We start from the raw sequence: 9,526 nt of genomic DNA on the forward strand, positions 1-9,526 counted from the left end.
TGGGTTCTTGAAAACAAAAACCTGTAGGACAAGTATCAGGGTTTGTCATCCTATGAGGTGGCCAGTGGTGAGAAAGTAAAGACAAGGGCTACCTCAGTGAAAGGGTACAGAAAGGGTACACTAGGAAAATATCTGCAAAACTAGAAAAAGGGCGATAAGGAAATTAGTCTGGATTTTTTAATGGCTGGAAAAATAAGTCTCCACTGCATATTCAACCACAGACTTTTCCTCTCACAGATTTGCAATTTGAATTTTCAATACCCACATGATCCTAGACTCCCAAGTTGAGGTATTAACTAGAAAAGTGGTCCCAGTCAGGTAATACTCTTGGAGCACACTGTAGCATCACAACAAATATTTTGGACTCTACACTCTCAACCCAGGTCACACACCATTGCTACCTCACAATCCAACTTTAAAAAACACACATTAAAAAAAAAAAAGGAAACACCATGAGCAAGTGCTGAGAAATGAGAAAAAGCAGAATTGGAACCCAAAAACTTAAGATAGTAAAATTACTAGGTATAAGTATAAAAAAAGTTTAAAATGATTGAAAAGAATATAAAGTGTCTGAAACAAAGGATGAATATAAAATACAAAATAATTATTTTCTTGGAAAAAGATGAAGCAGATTTGAAAAACATCCAAGTAAAATGAAGTAAAATGGTCACTAAAATTTAAAACAATAAATTAATGGATAGGCTAGACCTAACTGAGGAAAGAATCAGCATAAATGATCTGAGAAAATGAGAATTATAAAGCATTACAAAGAATGCAAAGAATTCTTTGAGCAATAACTACAAGGAAATAAAAGAGATGGAAAATACGACAGTGGTAAGAGTCATGGAGGATAGAATGTAAACGTCAATATTTAACAGAACTTCCAGAATTTAAGAAAAATATTTTCAGATTTAGAAGTCGCCCTGGATTGCAAGCAGATCAAACAAATCCGTATTTAGTCTCAAGATAGCAAACTTGAAGAACAAAGGGAAGATCTTAAAAGCAACTAGATTGCCAGTTCTGGATATAGAAGATCAAGCAGATCATTACTCTGTAAAAAACAAAAAACAACAACAAAAAAAAAAAACAGAAAAAGCCAGGTAAACTGAAAAATCATTTTCAAAAGTCGATCGAAGACTGGAAGTCTAAAGGAAATTTCTAAAGAAGGAAAAACCTTTCCCAGGTGAGCAGAGATCAGTGACCACATTACTCCTGGGGGCCATTTGCCTAGTCTGGGCATGGGCAGGTAGAGAATTTGACATGCCATAGACAATGGGACTCTGCTGAGAGCAGGAGAGACCAGTAGAGCTTTTTAGGTCATATGACCTAGAGTGATGGATTGGAATCTGGAGGAGAGCTAAAAGCACATTTGATCTTTCTGCTCAGTTTTCCCCTAAAAGCACATCTGATTTTTCTGCTCAGTTTTCCCCATTAGAAATTTTGCTGAGTGATAGATGGTACAGGAAGTTGGGGATTGACTGGAAAAGTTTTTGCAGTTTCAGTGTGTTTTATAGTTGCTTATCAGAGGGAGGGACCAGCAGTTAACACTGGTGTTGCCATCAAGACATCTGAAAGCAGAGGTGAACTGAAACTAAAGCTGGAATTCATTTTCCAGCTGCATCAAAATGATCAGCTTCTTACCTTAGGATCCTGACAGAGGAAAGGACTCAAATAATATTGATTTCGGTCACTATGGTTCTTTCATTACAATGTCTGACACAAAATCAAAATTTACAAAGTAAGAGAAAAAGCAGGAAAATATGACCTATAAGAAAAAAGTGAATTAAAGCAGTCCCATAGATAGCCCAGATTATTAGAAGAAAATGACTTTAAAATAACTAATATAAAATTTTTAAAGAAAATAGAGGAAAAGAGGGTAAAATGGATAAAAAGATGGAAAAGTTCAACTGAGAAATTCAATTGCTAAAATAGAAACAAATGCACATTCTAGAACTGAAAAATATGTCTGAAATTAAAAACAGAGATGTAATAAGAATGCTATCACAATTTCTTTTGAATATAGTACTGGAGGTCCTCGCCAGAAGAGTTAAAAAAAAAAAAAAAAAAAAAGGTGTAAGAAAGAAACTAATTCAAGAAAATATGCTTGCTTACACAAAAATCCAATTGCATTTATAGTCAAATTATTAATAAGCATTTATTAAATTGGCTGGGATAACAATAAGCCTAAAAAATAAAATAGGTAACATTAAGTGTTTTACGTGGATTTTCTCATTTAATGCTCAAAGCAAAATGTAATGTTATTATTATGTCCATTACACAGAGAAGGAAACCAAACCACAAAGTAGTGAGGTAATCTGCCCAAGGAGGGCTGGGATTAGAACTCAGGCTATCTGGCTTCTTCGCCAAAAACAAAATGTGTTTCTATGCACCAATAGCAGAGTTAGAAAATGAAATCTGAAAAAAAAAATTAAAATAGCATCAACAAATAAGATACACAAAAATGTGGAAAACCTTTATGGAAAATATAACACTGAAACTCATTAAGAAAAACCTTGGTAAATAGAAGTCTACCACGTTCATGAATTGGAAGATGCAATATTTAGTTCTCCCCAAATTAATCTATAAATTCAGTGCAATTCCAATAAAAATCCCTTTAGAGACTTTTTCAGAAACTGAACCAGTTGATACTAAATTTTGTATAAAAGACCTGAAAGGCCAGGAATAGCCAGGAAAATTTTGCAGAACATCTGATCAAGGTTTAGGGACTTACCAAATATCAAGGCTTATTTCAAAGTTAAAATGGTCAGTGTAGGCATACCCTTTGCCCTTGAGTGGATTCCAACTCAGAGCAACCCTATAGGACAGAGTAGGACTGCCCATAGGGTTTCCAAGGCTGTAATCTTCTCTATGGAAGCAGACTGTTACATCTTTCTCCTGTGGAGCAGCTGGTGGGTTTGAACTAATGACCTTTCAGTTAGCAGAGCTTCTTCCCAGTGTAGGCATAACAAAAAAAAAAAAAAAAAACTGCAACAAAACCCGTTGCCATCGAATAAAGTCCCATAGAGTTTCCAAGGCTGTAAATCTTTATGGAAGCAGACTGTCACATCTTTCTCCCAGGCAGTGGCTGGTTGGTTCCATCTTTCAGTCAGCAGTCAAGTGCTTAACCACTGTGCTACCAGGGCTCCTCCAGTGTAGGCCTGTTGTTGTTAGGTGCCTTTGAATTGGTTCCACTCCTAGCAACCCTATGTACAACAGAACCAAACACTGCCTGGTTCTGTGCCATCCGCACAACTGTTGCTATGTTTCAGCCCATTGTTGCAGCCACTGTGTCAATCCATCTCCTTAAGGGTCTTCCTCTTTTTCGCTGACCCTCTACTTTACCAAGCATGATGAACAGATAATATGCCCAAAGTATGTGAGATGAAGTCTCGCCATCCTCACTTCTAAGGAGCATTCTGGCTGTACTTCTTCCAAGACAGATTTGTTCATCCTTCTGGCAGTCCATGGTATATTCAATATTCTTCACCAACACCATAATTCAAAGGTGTCAATTCTTCGGTCTTCCTTATTCATTTCTCCAGCTTTCGCATGCATATGAGGAGATTGAAAATATCATGACTTGGGTCATTTCCACCTTAGTCCTCAAAGTGGCATTTTTGCTTTTTAACAGTTTGAAGAGATCTTTTGCAGCAGATTTGCTCAATGTAATACATCGTTTGATTTCTTGACTGCTGCTTCCATGGGAAGTTTAGCCATAGGGGTAGGTAATAAAGTTATCCAGAAAAAAAAAAAATTGCTGACAGATGTGGAATATTGGATTAGTAGGGAAAAGTTGTATAATTCAGGAATGGTGTTGGGTAATAGGTAGTTAGTCCAAGCTGAAAAATTGTAATTGAGGGATCTAGCTCATTTGAAAAAAAAAAAAAAATGCCATTGAGTAGATTCTGACTCATGGTGACCCCATGTATGTCAGAATAGAATTGGGTGCCATAGGGTTTTATTAGTCTTATTTTTGGTGAAAAATATATACAGCAAAACCTGCTCCCATTCCAGTTTCTAAACATAATGGTCAGTGACACTGGTTACATTCTTCACTTTGTGTCAACATTCTCATTATTTCTGTTTCACTTCCATTTACTTAATCTCCTTGTCTTCTCAACCTTCTCATCTATGCTTTAAAACAGCTGCTGACCCTTTGGTCTTACAGAATTTTTTTTTTTTTTTTTAAACACAATGCTCAAGGGTGACAATCTTTACTTTCTGGGCTGAACTGTTACTTAATTTAAAGGTGACTTTAGGGGATAGGTTCAAGTTTTGAAGAGCAACTCAGGGCCATAGTCTTGGGGGCTATTCCAGCCTCAATAGGTCCAGTAAGTTTGGATTCTTTTAAGAATTTGAAATTCTGTTCCACATTTTTCTCCCTATTTATCAGGATTCATCTGTTGTGTTGTTGATCGGAACATTCAGTAGTGGTAGCCGGGCACCATCCAGTTCTTCTGGTCTCAAGCTGGAGGAGGCAGTGATTCACGCAGACAATTATTCCTGTAGTCCAGTTCCTTCTCTGATTGTTGGGTTTCCTTCTCTTTTGTTGCAGATGAATAAAGACCAATAGTTGTATCCTAGATGGCTGCTCATAAGCTTTAAGACCCCAGACACTAAACCTTAAACCAAAAAATATCCCCTGAAGTCTTCTTAAAACCAACCAATAGTTTTGCTTAATTAGTAAAAAAATGTCTGCCTCAGGCATTATGTTCTTTTAAGAACTATCTATATGGGATCAAATTGACAAAGGCAACTGGGAGATTAGATAGGAACCTTACGGGGTAATGAGTTTATGTTAATGGGGAAAGAACAACTCAAAAAAGCAGGGTGAAAACGTTTGCACAACTCAAAGAATGTAATCAACATCACTGAATTGTACATGCAGAAACTGTTGAATTAGTGTGTTCTGCTGTGTATATTCTCAAAAAAAAAAAAAAAAAAGGCCCAAGACATTATTCACCATACTAGGAGGTAGAGCATAAACTTAAAGAACTACATGATACCAGTTGACTGGATTGTCCACGAGACCATGGTTCTAATTCCCCAAATCAAGAGAACTAATCCCATTAGGTGACTGGTTACATCTCATTAGTATTAGCATCTGTAGCTCCTCCTTTTTTGGTTGTTGTTGTTGTTGTAAAACCATACACAACCTAGCATTTGCCTATACATCCCTTTTCTCTATGTACAGCTTATTGCCATCAGTTACATCAGTCATGCTGGGTCAATTTCACCCATATTTGGTGCCACCCTTTCCATTTCTATAACAAAAAGTGACCACTACAAAGAGTGCTTCTTCTCCTTTGCCCACTCCCCCCCACCCCTGGGAACCAGTAATGAATATTAATTTCTGCATATTGACCTATTCATTTCATTTCATGGAAGTGAGAATATATTTTTTTGTGGTTGACTTATTATTTTGCTCAGCATAGTGCCCTCCTCCAGGTTCACCCATGTTGTAAGATGTTTCGGGAACTCATTTTTCTTTATAGCTGAGTAGTATTCCATTGTATGTATGTACCACATTTTACTTATCCATTCATCTGTTGATGGGCACTTAGGTTGTTTCCATCTTTTTGCTATTGTGAACAGTGCTGCAAAGAACATAGATGTGCAAGTGTTTGTGTCACTTCTATCAGCTTCATTGGGTATATACCTAGAAATGGAATTGCTGGATCATATATCCATACGGTTTTCAATGGCTGATTTTTTTGGAAGTAGATCTCCAGGCCTTTCTTCTAAGGCACCTCTGGGGGGAGTCAAATCTCCACCCTTTTAGTTAGCAACCAAGCTCGTTAACAGTTTGCACCACTACCAAGGGACTTCTCTCTAGCTCATACAATATACTAAAATCAATTCCAACTAGATTAAAAGCTAAATGTGAAAAAGCAAACCTTAAAAACGTTTAGATGAAAATACAGGAGAGAATGAATGAATGAATAAATGCAGAGTAAGAAAGAATTGCTTAAATGAGATACAAAAAAACACAAACTATAAAAAGATTGATAAATTCTACTACATACAAATAAAAATAATACAGTATTTGTGCATCAGAAGATACAATTAAAATATATTAAAATGCAAGCCACATATTGGGAGAAAATATTTGCAACACACGTAACCAAACATATATTCCTATGTGTATACATATATTAGACTAACAATAATAAAAAGAAAAACTAGTAGTAAAATGGACGATATAAACAGGGAATCCACAGAAAATACAAATTACACATAAAAAGGTGCTCAACTACATTGTTGTTTAGAGAACTGAAAATTAAAACAATGGGCCTTTTCTTCTCTTCCTAGATAATCTGTCCAAAAGCCATTAGGTGGGGCTAAGCGAGGTAGACATCTATACCAAAGTGGATGGAGAGCTGCAGTGTCTAGAGATGTCAAAACCTGACTGGTGTGAGAAGAGTTTGATGTCCACACTGAGGAGAGGGTGGCGCCTGAGAAGGCTGATGAAGGTAGTCGTGCATGGGGTGTTGAACACCAAGGAGTGAAGAGGATATTTGTATCAGTGGTGGGGGTAATCAGGCACAGGACGTCGGAGCCTGAGTGAACTGAAGTCATTTGTACAGGAGAGTGTTCTTGTGGATGAAGAGGGGAGGAGGGGTCGGCCTGATGCAGGATGTTGGCATCTAAGCAAGGTAAAGCAGGCATCCCCATGGACACGCAGCTCAGCAAGGGGTGTGGGAGCCCAAATGACTCGAGGAGGAGAGCCACACAGGGCATGAGTAGCAACGATGGAAGATCAGCAACATACAGATTAATAACTATAGTGAAGACAATGGGATCAAGGTTTCTCACTGTCAGAAAGGGAGTTACACATTTGGACATGGATAAAACTAAAAAGGACTCTGTGATGTTTGATTGGATTTAGAGGCATTTTGTGTGAACTGGGGTTTTCAAAATATATAGATGCAGAAATACAGCTGTGTGTGGGTGTGTGTTTCCTAGTTCTGGCCTCTTTTGCTCCTTCCAGGCAGAATGGATGTCGCAAAGACGAAGGGCAAACATTCCACTGAGAAAAAGTAGCTTTCAAGAAAGCCCCAGCCGTTAGGTTTCTACTATGTCACTGGCCTAAGCTGGGTCGGAAGTCAACTTTACCTGCCCAGAGTCTGGGAAAGTATACATTTTTAACTGGGCACACAGCCATGCCAAACAAAATTAGATTCTACTAATACAGAAGAATGGATATTACGTAGGCAACTAACCTTCTCTGCCATTGATGCTAAAACCAAACTTTCACATAACTGTACTTGATACTAAAGCCACTTTTCCAAATAAAGAGCTAATAATTAACTGAACATTTCAAAGTGTTAAGCATAAGTATTATTGGGAGAAACCTCCATCTCTTGGTAGTTAAAAATCTAGACCTTCAGAAGTATAAACCTTAAAATGTGTTGTTCTTTCTCCACAGAATAGAAACATAAAGAGATCCTTAACAAAAGATGAGGAATTTATTAACTCAAGGTAGTTATAGGAATTTCATATTTCTACTACTAAATAGAAAACGATTTTGTAATGCACAGTTTTATAAAGGCTCACTTATGTTGAAATAATTTTAAGGTCACTGGAAAGTGCATCTGTCTAAGAGTTAATAACTTAATTTCCATTGGGACTCTTAATGAACGGCATCTGATGTCAAAGGAGCCCCATTAGTTAAAAAAAAAAAGCAACCGGTATCATTTCCTTGGAAATTATTACATTATTTCTAAGCATGCCTTCTAAAAACTGAACATATTAACAGTACACAGACAGACACAGTGAACAATTAGGGCTCCAAGACAGTTAACAGATACATCACTGAAGGTACAGAAACTCATGGATTTTAAATTGCGCAGCTGACAAGCCGGCTATTAACACAGGATTTCACCTTAAAGGCACTTCTAAAGTTTTCCAATGAAGTCACTACTCTCTAAGATTTACGACAACTTGAAAGTGGCATTACTGGAATTTGTGCATCTGTATATCGTCTTTGTTGTGTCATCTGCATACTGTGGGTTGTTAATGAGTCTTCCTCTAATCCTGATGCCCCATTCTTCTTCATATAGCTCAGCTTCTCGGATTATTTGCTCAGCATACAGATTGAATAGGTATGGTGAAAGGATACAAGCCTGACGCACACCTTTCCTGACATTATTAAACCATGCAGTATTCCCTTATTCTGTTCAAACAACTGCCTCTTGATCCATATACAGATTCCTCGTAAGTACAATTAAGTGTTCCAGAATTCCCATTCTCTGCAATGTTATCCATAATTTGTTACGATCCACACAGTCGAATGCCTTTGCATAGTCAATAAAACACAGGTAAACATCTTTCTGGTATTCTCTACTTTCAGCCAGTATCCATCTGACATCAGCAATGATATCCCAGGTTCCGCATCCTCTTCTAAATCCAGCTTGAATTTCTGGCAGTTCCCTGTCAATATACTGTTGCAGCCACTTTAGTAATGATCTTCAGCAAAATTCTGCTTGCATGTGATATTGATATTGTTCAATAATTTCCACATTCGGTTGGATAACCTTTCGTGGGAATAGGCATAAATATGGATCTCTTCCAGTCAGCTGGCCAGGTAGCTGTCTTCCAAATTTCTTGGCATAGACGAGTGAGCACTTCCAGTGCTGCATCCATTTGTTGAAACATCTCACTTGGTACTCCCTCAATTCCTGGAGCCTTGTTTTCGCCAATGTCTTCAGTGCAGCTTGGACTTCTTCCTTCAGTACCATTGGTTCCTGATCATATGCTACCTCCTGAAATCATTGAACACTGACCAATTCTTTTTGGAATAGTGACTCTGTATATTCCTTCCATCTTCTTTTGATGCTTCCTCCGTCGTTTGATATTTTCCCCATAGAATTCTATAGTACTGCAACTTGAGGCTTGAATTTTCTTCAGTTCTTTCAGTTTGAGAAATGTTGAGCGTGTTCTTCCCTTTTGGTTTTCTATCTCCAGGTCTTTGCACATGTCATTGTAATACTTCACTTTGTCTTCCTGAGCTGCCCTTTGAAAACTTCTGTTCAGTTCTTCCATCATTTTTTCCTTTTGCTTTAGCTATTCGACATTCAAGAGCAAGTTTCAGAGTCTCTTCTGATACCCATTTAGGTTTTTTCTTTCTCTTGTCTTTTTAATGACCTCTTGCTTTCTTCATGTATGATGTCCTTGATGTCCCTGCACAACTCGTCTGGTCTTCAGTCATTAGTGTTCAATGTGTCAAACCTATTCTTGAGGTGGTCTCTAACTTCAGGTGGGAATATACTCAAGGCTGTACTTTGCCTCTCGTGGACTTGTTCTAACTTTATTCAGTTTCAACTTTATCCGCAGTCGGCCCCTGGTCTTGTTCTGATTGATGATATTGAGCTTTTCCATCGTCTTTCCACAGATGTAGTTGATTTGATTCCTGTGTATTAACCTGTGTTATGGAGATGACACAACCTTGCTTGCTGAAAGTGAAGAGGACTTGAAGCATTTACTGATGAAGATCAAAGACCACAGCCTTCAGTATGGATTACAC

The sequence above is a fragment of the Trichechus manatus genome, unplaced genomic scaffold (genome assembly GCF_000243295.1).
Source record: "Trichechus manatus latirostris isolate Lorelei unplaced genomic scaffold, TriManLat1.0 scaffold00098, whole genome shotgun sequence".
NCBI lineage: Eukaryota > Metazoa > Chordata > Mammalia > Sirenia > Trichechidae > Trichechus > Trichechus manatus.